The sequence below is a fragment of the Ambystoma mexicanum genome, chromosome 3q, assembly GCF_040938575.1.
Source record: "Ambystoma mexicanum isolate Mex_15411 chromosome 3q, UKY_AmexF1_1, whole genome shotgun sequence".
Taxonomy (NCBI): Eukaryota; Metazoa; Chordata; class Amphibia; order Caudata; family Ambystomatidae; genus Ambystoma; species Ambystoma mexicanum.
Window position 1 is genome coordinate 864,373,530 of NC_090926.1, and position 12,808 is coordinate 864,386,337.

The window sequence follows — 12,808 nt, forward strand, 5'->3', positions numbered from 1 at the left end:
TGTCAGACCCATGCTGGAGAACAACAGTTACAGGTAAGTAACTTGTTTCTTCTCCAGCATGGGGTCTGGCATAGATTCACATGCTCATGAATATAAGAATACATAGCAGTATACACATGCACAACCACGGGAGGTGGCAACAGGCTCAACATTAAGCAATACAACTCAACATTAAGCATCTCTTACATCCTCACCAGGCTCACCTTAAGCGAACAGGTTGCGCAGCACTGCTTGGCCGACCCTGGACTCCTACCTGAAGTCCTGATCGACGCAGTAGAATCTTGTGAAGGTGTGCGTCGACCTCCACGTAGCAGCCCTGCAGATGTCCAGCAGGGGCACACCAGACAGGAACGCCGTGGTAGCAGCGATCGCTCTGGTCGAATGGGCTCTCGGACGGTCGGCCAGCGGTCGGTTTTCCAACCGGTGACAGTGCATGATGCAGCCGGAGAGCCATTTGGAAATGGAAGCCTTCGAGAGAGCCTTTCCTTGATTCACAGGTCCAAAGTTCGCAAACAGCTGTGATGTCTTCCGAAAACTCTGTGTGGTCCACGTAGAACTTCAGCACTCTAGCCACATCCAGCGAGTGCAAAGTCCTCTCGGCCGGAGACGAAGGCGACGGGAAGAAAACTGGCAACACCAAGGGCTCGTTGAGATGGAAGTCCGACGGCACCTTGGGCATAAAGGAGGGGTGCGTCCTCAGCACCACCCTCGTGTCGTGAAAAGTCAAATATGGAGGCTTGCAAGATAGAGCCTGGGTCTCTCCCACTCATCGTGCGGAGGTGATGGCCACGAGAAATGCTGTCTTCCACGACAGGAACTTCAACGGCACCGAATGCATAGGCTCGAATGGGCCCCACCCATGAGCCTGGTCTGCACCACGTTGAGCTCCCATGCCGGGGCAGGGGCCCTTTACCCGGGGGGGAGTTAGGGGGGAACGATCGGAATAGTCCCTTCATAATTTCCTTCACCAGGTGATGAGACCACAAGGATGCCCGTCCTGTAGTTCTGGTGTATCGGGAGATGGCCGCAAGATGCATTTTGATGGAGGCGAGATCTGTCTCGGCCACGCCGGTGCGAAGAGGATCATCCTGCACCTGGACCTCTTTAGCTGGTTGATGAGACGGAGCAGCAACGGCAACGGAGGGAACATGTACAGGAACAGGCCGTCCCAAGGGAACGAGAAAGCATCGCCCATGCTCCTCAGCTGTGCAAATCTGCTGGCGAACCTCTGGCACTTGGAGTTCATCGCCTTCGCGAACAGGTCGGTCTGGGGTTTGCCCCATCGTTGAAAGAGCCGATCCACCTGGCCCTGGCGTAGTTCCCACTCGTGGCACGAGCGCAGCTCCCTGCCGAGTGAGTCAGCGATGGTGTTTTTTATTCCTGTCAGGTGGAAGGGAACCAGAAACATCCCCCGGGCGATGGCTCAGTGCCACAGATCCTGGGCCTCCTTGGATAGGGCTGGGGGGATCTGGTGCCTCCCTGCTTCCGGATGTAGAACATCGTGGTGGTGTTGTCGGTGAAGATCCTCACCACTTTGTCCTTGAGGGACGGAAGGAACAATTTGAGCGCCCAGAACACGGCTCGTAGCTCCAGGATGTTGATGTGGAGAGGCCTCCCCTCCGGGAGCCAGAGGCCTCTTGCGTGGAGATCTCTGGTGTGGGCCCCCCATCCCTCCAGGGAGGCGTCCGTCGTTACCGTCTCCCGATACGCCGGGGTCTGAAAGTCCATGCCTGCCGTGAGGTGCGCACGGGCACCCCACCATAGAATCGCCCGACGGAACTCCTCGTCGAGCGGGATCCTGTCTTCGAAGCTGCCCGCCGCTTGAATCCAGCGGGCGTTGAGGAACTCTTGTAGCGGACGCAGCCGAAGTCTGCAAAGGGGCACAAGGTAGATGCATGAGGACATCATCCCAAGGAGGGACTTGATGGACCTCACTCTGGCCACATCCGTGGCTAACAGGCGCTGCACCTTGCCCAAAATGGCCTTCGTCCTTTCTTACGACGGAGATGCCAATCGCTTCACTGTATCGAGCTTTCACTCCCAGAAACAGTGCCACCTGCGACGGGACCAGATGGGATTTGGGGTAGTTGATGGCGAATCACAGCTCCGTGAGCAGGCGGACGGTCCTCGCTGTGTGTTCGATGGCGAGTTCTCTTGACCTTGCATGGATTAGCCAGTCGTCCAGGTAGGGGTAGACGTGGATCCCTTGCAGGCGCAACCGCGCCGCCACAGGTGCGAGGCACTTGGTGAACACCCTGGGTGCCGACTTTAATTCGAACGGCAAGGCTCTGAATTGGTAGTGCCGCCCCTGGACTACGAATCTGAGGAACTCTGTGTCCTTTTAGAATGGGGATGTGGAAGTAAGCATCCTCCGGGTTCAGTGACGATAGGAAGTCGCCCTCCTCCAGCTGTCCAAGCACGTGCTGGAAGGTCACCATCCTGAATTTCTGTGCCTTGATGTACTTGTTCAACCGACGCAGGTCGTCAGCCGGCCTCCCACCGGGGTGCTTCGGTGGGGGCCCGATGCTATGGCCAGTTCAGTCCTGCTTCGAAGAGGCCTTGCAGTCTTGGCATCCTTGCTTGCCGCGGCCTCTGTAGGCCTCCTGGGACGAGGAGCAGGCCACCTGACGGTAAGTAGAAGAGCCACCGCTGGATCCCTTGGAGGCTCCCTGTCTGCCTCCGGAGCTAAATGCTGGCAAGAGAGGAGGGGTTGTTCACAAAAGCGAGTTTGAGTTCTGGTATATCTGGAAGCGGGAGGAGGTTGGCTTTGGTAAGTTTTTTGGAGCTTCGGACTTTAGCTGCCGGGGTACAGGATAATGTTTTGGGTAGAGGTCTGGTAGGAATGGTGAAAAGGATGCAAAGGTGATCCATCCATGGGGGTGGCGCTATATCAGATGAGCAGTTGTGGTCCGCAATCCAATCAATGGTGCGACCTTTACTGTGAGTTGGCTCAGAGACTATGAGTGAACCCTAGGTCTGATGGTATTACCCAAATTGACCTTTTGCACAATTGACCCAATTATAGTGGTCCTAATTGACCTTCAGCACAATTGACCTTTATATTATTTTAGTTATTTTATATATGTATTGCGTTGGTTTTGGATTATAAATAATATAAGGGGGCTGGGTGAGGGGTTGCAGTGGGTTTTGGATTGGATGTGGGTTTGCAGGGGGTTTCCCCTCGCATATATGTCCTAAATTAGGTCAATTCTCCCGAGGTCAATTCTCCCGCAATCAATTGTGAAAAGGTCAATTAGTATACAACCGGTCTGATAGCTCTTTGGCAAATGAGGTGGCTGCTTTATCCTTGTGGTCAAGTAGGCCTAGGTTAAGGTCTCCAAGTAGGATGGTTTAGTGGAGCTTTTCAGATTGTTACCTAGGATGTGGAGGAAGTGTTTTTGGTAGTTGGGAGCTGTGCCAGGTGGTCTTGTACGTGATAATATTTATAGTGTAAGTTTGGCAATGAGGAGCTCAGCGTTGCTTTCCCATTGTTGGTTGCAGAGTCTGAATGCAAGTGTGTCCTTAGCGATAAGAGCTTCGCATCCGCCTTTGGATGACTTACGATCCTGTCTCAGGATGGTGTAGCCTTCCGGGAGGGCTAGAGAGATGGCTGAGCCTGCGGCTTCATGAAGCCATGTTTCCGGGACGGCCAGGAGGTCGAGGTCATTGTGGGAGATAAGGTTATTGATTTCAAGTGTGTGGGCGGGGAGAGAACAAGTGTTGATGAGGGGGCACTTGAGTGCAGGGCTGTGAGAGGGATTTTTGCGGGGCGGGATGTGGGTTGGTGGTGGGGTGGGAGGATGGTCCAAGGTGGGTTTGGAAGGGAGGGTGGGAGTGAAGCTGGGGGAGGTGGGCAGGAAGGGGGCTGGATGTGGCAAGTCGAGGGGGGTTGTCGGAAGGCTGGTGTCTGTTGCAGGTGAGAGTGTGGGGGGGGGGGATATGCAGGTGCGGGAGCTTAGACAGTGGTTTCTGAGGATAATGGTGATGGGTACGCCTGGACGAGGCCTGGGCTCTGAGCGTGCCCTGAGCCTGGTAAGTCTTGATTGTAAAAAGGTTTGGCTCTCTGGCTTGACCAGGTGATGGCATGGTACGGAAGTCGATGAGGTGGATGTGGTGGTTTGGTGCTGTAGAGTAGAGGAATGTGCATCAGTGGCGGCAACATGCTGGTCTTGAGCCAGGAGATGGCTAGGCTGAGAGTTAATAATAGAGTACGGAGGTGTGGGGTGAGGGAGCTGTGTGTGGGGTTGCGTGGTAGGGAAGGGGCTGGTCTACAGGTGGTGATGTGATGCATTTGTGTAATTGGAATGCGGGCAGTAATTAAAGCAGTACAGGGTGGTTATGGTGTGGGGCATGAGCTGTACAGACAGTTGCTCAGGTAACTCTAGGCAGATAGGGCGCGGTACAAGAGGCAACAATTCTAGGCAATTTGGGTGCTGTATATGTGGTAATAGATAACTGAGCAGATTGGACGCAGTACTTGGGGCAGCAATCAGATAGTCATTTAGATCCGGGTCAGTTGGGCGCAGTACATGAAGTAAGATCAATTCATCAGGCAGGATAACACAGTTATTCTAGGGGAGCTGGACCATGGGTGTAATATACAATTATTCTTACTTTGCAGCTCAGTTGAACATCGTCGTTCGTTTACTCTGTGGGCTGCAGGAGCAGCTCACCAGCCGCAGCGGATGATCAGAGTCTCCCAGGTAAGCCAGTGGGCTGATTACCTGCATCTCCCCTGAAGTCTCCATGCCACGAGCTTTCCGACGCCACCCACAGCCCTGAACAGATTATTTCTGCTGGGTAACCTTGCCTGTCTGCCGAGCGTCTTATTTGCCACTTTCTGCACTTTTTCAGACTTTTCTGATCCACAAACCATGAGGTTTGCACTTCCAAAATTGGACGCCGGCTCCTGAGGACTACTGACTCTGCAGCCGAAGGTCTTTGTGCTCCCCCATTGGCCATTCTCCCCTGAAAGCCTATCACAGGGCACCGGCAGGCGTAACCCGGCCCCCTGACAAGGCACACTAATAAGGAACCTGTGCTGTGCCTGTCCAGGGACTTCCAGTGACCAGTGCCACGTCACCCTGCCCAAAAATGCTCTCCCCCCTCGAGGACTATACTACTCTGGCCATCTGATCATAGCACGCAGTAAGACCCGCACTGACATCTTTGACAGTCACATATATACACTACTAGTGCCCGTTTCACTTTTTCCGCTCTATGCTTAGGGTGCCTTCTGTCTGCAACCATCCGCAGTTGAACAGTAAACACTACCGGCACGCATTAATTGATTTGTTCCCCACAAATGCATCCAGTCTGAATAGAAGTTGCTTTATCACATCGCGCGATCATTCGAACGCTTTTTGCGTGTGTTAGGTAGCTGTACTGCACGCGTTCTGTACGTTCTAAAACACATTAGTACCCGGCGAGAGCCAAAGAGAATGCAACACACATTCTGATTGGCTCTCGCCGGGTCGTTACCCAGTCGGGATTCCACGGCCATTGTTCCCGGCGGGGGCGTGGCAGCCCCTCAGCCAATGAGGAGGCTCGAAGTGGTGCCATCCCCGCTCCGAGCCTCCCCGCGGCTGAGAGGCTGCTTTCGCCCCCCGCCGGGGACTCGGGTAAGTCTTTTTTTTTTCACCTTCCCCAACACCCCCCCTCCAACTCCCCCAACTTACCTCCTTGTTCCTGCGTCCCCGGCAGGGGGACGAGGGAAGCCTCCAGCCGTGTGGAGGCCACCCCCGCTCCGCGCCTCCACACAGCTGGAGGCGTCCCTCGCTGGGGACGCAGGAACGTCTTTTTTTCACCCGCCCTCCCAACCCCACTTTCTTTTTGATCCTTTTTTGGGAGCGGACGCGCTGGGAACACTTCTGTTCCCAGTGCAACCGCTCCCGATGGCCGCCATGGAAAGGGAAAACTGACTCCTTTTTCCCTTTCCATGGCGGCGACCATTTTCTTTTCTTTAAAAAAAAAAAAAAGAAAGAAAAAAAAAAGCTTTTAGTGCCCCGGTCATGCAATTTTTGCGGGCCGGGGTACTAATAGCAATATAACCCTCACGTCGGGGGTAATGCCCCCGACGCTTGGGTTATATTGCTTAATTAACCTGTTTGTACCTTATGCCCGGTTTTCAAACAAACATAACACTATGCCTGCTTGACTTCTGTTCTACTGCCATTATCGGTTCAGTTTCCATAACGGTCTGAGCTACGCCCATTCTTGTGCTGTGCCATTTGCAAATCCCTTGCTAGCGTCTCCACTTAAGACCAAGTGTCCGCGCCGCTTGGACTACACCTTATTACTACTTCCAGCCCTGTTATTAAAGGCCCCCCCACTACCATGTACGCGGCTTAGACTTTCGAACCTCGCAGCCTGTCAGATCAGTTGCAGCTGCACCTAATGTTACTCGCCAGCGCTATTGTTTACACCTACTGCGATACCACGCCAGGATTTCCTTGTCTTAAAATCTCCACAGCCCAGGCCCGTGCTACGCTGCTAACATAACCACAATAAATTGGACATCATGTTTAGACTTAATCACCCCAGACTACTGTCTCAGCCTATACATGTTATGTTCAGACCTGCTCATCTGTTACGAGTTTTAGTTTCCTATTGTCCTATTCGTTTTTTGCATTACCTATGCCTATTATCTGTATTAGCATTTTACTGGTTTTTGACACTGCCTATGCCTATTATCTGCATTAGCATCTTATTGGTTTTTGCCACTGCCTATGCCTATTATCTGCAGTAACATCTTTTTGGTTTTTGACGCTGCCTATGCCTATTATCTGCATCAGCATCTTATTACTGTCTGCTCCTAACCATTTTAGCCATACAACTCTCTACAGCCATGTTATGTTTACCTTAGCCTAATTAGCTAACTTAGTAGTGTTACCATAATAGCTCTGTCCAGCTATAGACAGCCTGTTCCAGTATGCTAACCTCTAGTCATCACATTTGCACCCTCGGTCGCCTACTTACACTTATCAGCTTTTTGGTTCTCGCCTGGCTATGCCCTTCTCACCCCTGAGGCCAACTTAATCCCACTCAATTGAAGGGAGGCAACGCATCTATGATAAACACAAGTATCCCCACCTCGAACCTAATCCTAAAATTCTGTGTAACTGTTATTAGTAACGCTAGACTATGCTCTAGAGTAACAAAACTTTATGAACCCACTAATAGATCCATGCACCTTGCCATCCAGAAAACCAAAGGCCACGTGAACCGAACAAAACAACAAGTACTGACCCTAACCTTAATAGGCCCAGTACATACATTACCACTCCCAAGGTCATGCCCACAGGAATACCTTGCACAATCCCCATCTCGAGCCCCAACATCACAGACCCCCTAATAAATGCCAGATCGTTGGTTGCTCACGCCACTGAGATATCCAACCCAATAACTAGGACTTCCTGGCCATCAATGAATCTTGGCTACATGGTGCTGCAGGCCCCGCCCTCATGATGGCTATCCCCAAAGGTTATACCATCTTAAGAGCTGATAGAAATGAAGCACGAGGAGGAGTTATAGACCTTATTGCTAAATCTAATTTGTCAATAAGGTTAGGACCCGCCCTTGATATTAAATCATGTGTAACTCGCACAGCTAAACTAGCCATCAACAAAACCCAGACACTCAATATTCATTTAATTTACAGACCCCCATTCGAAGAGGATATCTCTACTATCCTGTCTAACGACCTAATAAATTCCTCCCAAGTCCTGTTACTAGGGGACATTAAACTGGGCTTTAACGATCCTAAGGACCCACACGCTTCAAGTGTTGCCAGTATCCTAACTGACCTTGGCTTTACTCAGAGAGTGCTCCAGCCCACCGACATCAAAGTGAGAACTCTTGATTGGGTGGCAGACTACAATTGCAATGTATCCATCTCATCCATCTCCACTCAAATTTGGACAGATCACCACCTTGTGACATTCTCGTTAGCAACTAAACAACAAAACTGATCAACACCCAGCCTGTCCCACCTTTACCAACTAGGAACAAAAAGAATATCACCCCTGTTAACCTACTCCCTCCGATTCTCCCCACTCAACTCTTTACCGGAAAATCAGGGTCCCGAGGCCCTGGTGAATGAATACAATAAAATCATGTCCACTTCACTAGACTTAATTGCACCTCTTAAAATTCGACCAACTAAACCTAAAGCCCACCTCAACGCTTCGTACACACCACACCTGAAAATATTACGAGCCAAAACAAGACAATGCGAGGTAGCATGGAGATTATCTCCTTCCGAGGAAAATAAAGCTAACCTAAAGACGATATCTGCCTCATACAAAAGTGAAATAATCGCAGCCAAACGTGAAACCTACAACTTCAGAATTACTCAAGCCAATTTGAGTATAAAAAGGAACTCTTTGTTATCGTGAAGGAAATAGAAGCCCCCATCCCAGCTCCTGATAATTGCGTTAAAGACAAACTTTGGTGCTCTAACATACAACAAGCACTGGCCGATAAAGTTTCGACCCTACAAGCCAAAAAAGCTTCACTAACAACAAACCCCTCCCTCATAAACTCCACCACACCACCCCAACCATAGATACCGTTTGCCCACCCCCCCAGCTTTAAATTCTCAAAGTCTCCATCATTGAGACCGAAAAAATTATTCTATCGCTCAAACCCTTCAATTGCCAGGGAGATCAATGCCCTGCCCAACTGATAAAGGATGTTGCCCAAGATCTGGCCCCTTTTAATCACGAAACTTATCAATTCCTCATGTTCCTCTGGCACCATACCAAGTAACCTCAAAGAAGCTTGGGTGCTCCCACTACCAAAAACAAACAAACAAAAAAAACTAAAACAGACATTGGACCCTGCCATCCGCACTAATTACTGTCCAATAACAACAGTGCCCTTCCTCTTAAAAATTATAGACAAATTGGCTTATTTACAAATACAGAAATACCTGGAATCCAACCACTTGCTGGGGGCTCGCCAGTCAGGCTTTCGGCCCCAGAATGGGACTGAAACAGCCTTAATAAGACCGCCTTTCGCTCTATGCGGATGACCTGCTCATATACCTCAGTAACCCAAGCATCTCGTGCCCGGCTGTCTCCCTCATTCTCTGGGAATACCAGTACTTTGCGGGCCTAAAAGGTTAAGGAGGCCAAAACCATCTTCTTCCTGATTCAGGGTGGCGAGTCTGCGATCCTGGAGACCTGCCCATATCATGTCTCTATCAGGGAATTTAAATACCTGGGTATACGGCTTGACCCGACGCTCGATGGGTTCCTCCTACAACCTACAACCAGTAATTGAGCGGTTCAACAGAGACACTCCCCATTGGCAATCACTTCCCCCATCGCTAATGGGTCGAGCCGCGCTATTCAAAATGATGACCCTCCCCAGACTGTTGTATGTTCTCCAGAATGCCCCATTCCCCATCCCCCGCGAAACCTTCGCACTCATTGACAAGAACCTGCGCACACTGCTATGGGGTGGGAAACAATCCAGGATCGCCCTCGACACGCTCCAGAGATCAGTATGGGAGGGAGGCATCGGTTTACCCTGCATACGCACCTATTACCTAGCGACGCAGATAGGAGTAGTAAATGACTGGATGCACGCAGACTCCACTCTACCACACACCCGTATCGAACTGGAGTCCATGGCCCCGTTAACACTGCTGCAAATCCTCTACGCCTCCCACAACCAACTCCCAGCGCTGCCTAAAATGACCCACCACATCCGCCGCACCTGGCGGGGTGCGCACAAACTAATCGGCTGGAAAGGACAGCCAACACTGACACAACCCATATGGCACAATGCGCTCCTCCCGGAAATAGTGAGAATGGGCTCCTTTGGTCACTGGCAAGCAAAAGGAATACACACACTAGCGCATGTGATACAAGGGGTCGCCTCCTGGGTTTTGAGACTATGAGTGAACAATTCAACCTGACACCCATGGACCGGTTTCGGCATGCACAACTGACCCACGCCATCCGCACCCAATTCCCCGACAAGACAATCATACCCCCCCTGCTCTCCCATTGAGACCAATATCCTCCCGCAACGCATCTCCTCTAAGGTCACCTCTACCAGGCCCTCAACTCCTTCGGGGCTACACAGCTTGATGGGCTCAAAGCAAAGCGGTGATAGGGATGTAGGTCACCTAGGACCTGAAGATTAGGTGGAAGCATTAATGTCCCCCAGAGAAATTGGTATAGAATCCAGGCTTAGACTAATACAATTGAGAATCCTCCATCACTCATACCACTCATACCGCTCATACCACTCATACCACTCACGTGCCGTAATGGCCAGATGGGGTGGAATAGAAGACGGGACATGAGTTTGTTGTAAAGATGAACCTGCCACCTTCTACCATATGATATGGGACCGTCGGGTGATACAGGCCTTCTGGGAGGACTGTATTAACACAATCTCAGCCGCTCTGGCGACACCAGTCCTTAGTGATCCCAAGATGGTACTCTTAGGCATCGGGGTTGAAGTAGACATGTCAAAGTATGAGACAATGTTTCTGGTAATTGCGTTGGGGGCAGGCAAAATACTTATTGCAGCTAACTGGGGGTCTGTCGACCCACTGTGCCTGAACGGCTGGAGTAACGAGCTGGACAGGTGCGCAGCTTCAGAGCGCCGGATTTATAACGCACGGGGCTGCCCCCGTAAATTTGGAAAAAATATGCGGTAAATGGCTAGATGCTCACTGAGACCTGAGGGTGGGGGTACGTCAGTATCACTGCCAGCATTGATTGCCTGCCTTGTCCTATTGATGTCTTACGGTCCTTGGCCCCGTGGGCCCACGCTTGCTGTTATTACTGCCATGTTGTCTTCATCCTATGTATGCTGATGATTCATGTCTCATTCATGTTTGTTTCGTTATGTTGTGTTGTTCAAACTCAAAAAAAAAAAAAAAAAAAAAAAAAAAAAAGCTTATAATGTTTAAAGGAGCAACCAGCAACTTCAAGATGAGTAATAACTTTTGTAACACGTTGTAACTTATTCTATTTCAGAGATACAGTTACAACATGAACTCATTTACAAATAAGAACGTTACCCTAGTTATAGTTTTCAAGACAGAAGCCTCATCTTTTGTAGTCCTTCCCTAGTCTATGGCATATGTTTTCTCAGAGGGAGACTAGGGTCCCTAATGGTCTAGGAGCCAGCTGTAGCAGTTCATGATAGGGTTCAGAAGCAGGAAAGTCAAAGTCCCACAGGAGATGATCTTTAACAAGTAAGAATTCGCTTCAGAGTCCGTGAACAGTGTTCAGGGACTTCACAGAAGGTTCCCTATAAGCGTTCCAGCATTAGGTTTGGGCGAATGATATGGGCAAACTCCCAACCACACAATTCACCCACTCAGCCTCACAGGAATCACACAAGACTTAAGGTAAGTATACCTTAGTATAAATGAAGAGCCTCTGGGTGGATGCCTTCAGGATACAGCAGAACATGACGTGGTCCCTTTATTCTTGGTCTGGAGACTGGAGAAATGGACACCGGATGGGATTTGCGGCAGCTGTGTTCATCATGGGGTGGGTGTGTTCTGGAAGGGGGGGGGGGGTCAGCCTCATAAGTGTGTGGAGAGAGGTCCAGGCTCTTCTTGGTTGCTGGCAGTGGTGTGCTGAACATGTGGGTGGAGGCAGAGAAGCTGCGTACGCTCTCTAGCAGGTACCCTTCTCCCCATCTGCTCTGCTCTGCTCTCCTTCACCTCCCTTTGTTCCCCTTTCTCAACCCAACTTGCTGAATTTTCCACCAGCCAGCCTCCTCTGTCCCTGCTCCCCTCTCCCTCCCTTTCTCATTCCCCTTCTCTCAATTTCTTTCTTTACTTCTCTCCTCCCTTGTCTCAGCCTTCTCCCTCTCTAGCAGCCCCTCCTCTCCTCTCTCCCACTATCATCCTCTGGCTAATTTTCTTGCTCCCCAACCCCTCTCGTATCGCTCCCCAGCTACACATTCTTTCTTCTCTCTCTCCTCCTGGTCTCTCTCACCATTCCGTCTCCTTCCCAGCAGCCACCCCTCACCCCTACTCAGCTTGTCCCTCTCCAACTCTTCCCTTGGTGCCCCTCCCCTTACCTGCATCCACAGACCCCTGGCTCCGATGAAGGTGGGTGTGGCTAGTCCCTATGCGTGCCGTTTATGTTCCACCTCAGTGGCCAGAGTGCCCAACGTACTCTGGTGGCAAAAGGTCCAAATCTCTGCCAGGAATAACGCTGTTCCTGATTTCTGACCTGGACAAAGACTCGTGACTTCATTGGTGTTCGTCCTCTTCAGTGTAGCTTGCCTTTTATTGCCCAGTCCGCCTGCATACACAACTTACTCTCACAGGTCTGTTAATCCCTGGCCCAAAGCTGTGACTCTGCCTGGCGTCTCCTACATGGCCATCCCCATTTTGGCCTGCCTCCCAAGTCCACATGAGTTAGGTTATGAGGTGGACAGCCCCGTGGCTTCCATGCCATGCTTCTATCACAACCATCCACCTTCTTGGATTTAGACTGTGCATCTCTCCTGGTCGCATGGTTCCCTGGTGTCTTTCTTGTACTTTTCTGGCCTAATGTAGGAATTCACTTTCTCCTGAATGACCAAGGCTAAAAGCTGGTAGAGTTTGTGAAGGCTTCCACGAAGCCACTTCTTTCTGTCCGCTGATACTCCCTAACAAAATCTAGAAGAAGGTCCACGGAGCACCATGACTGAAGTTCCATGGGCAGCCCCCGCTTCTCCCTACATGGGGTTTCAGAATCCCAGGTAGAATCCTTTGGCAAGAATGGTTGTCTGGGCGCTTAGCCACAGACCAGATATGCTGGTCATGGTGTGGTTCTTGTGG

At 50.8% G+C, this 12,808-nt stretch overlaps 1 protein-coding gene across 1 annotated transcript in view; it reads right to left on the reverse strand.

The window, feature by feature from the left end:
• UTP6 (UTP6 small subunit processome component) overlaps positions 1–12,808 on the reverse strand; it is a 483,780-nt gene that overhangs the window by 446,413 nt on the left and 24,559 nt on the right. The gene's annotated exons all lie outside the window — the stretch shown is intronic.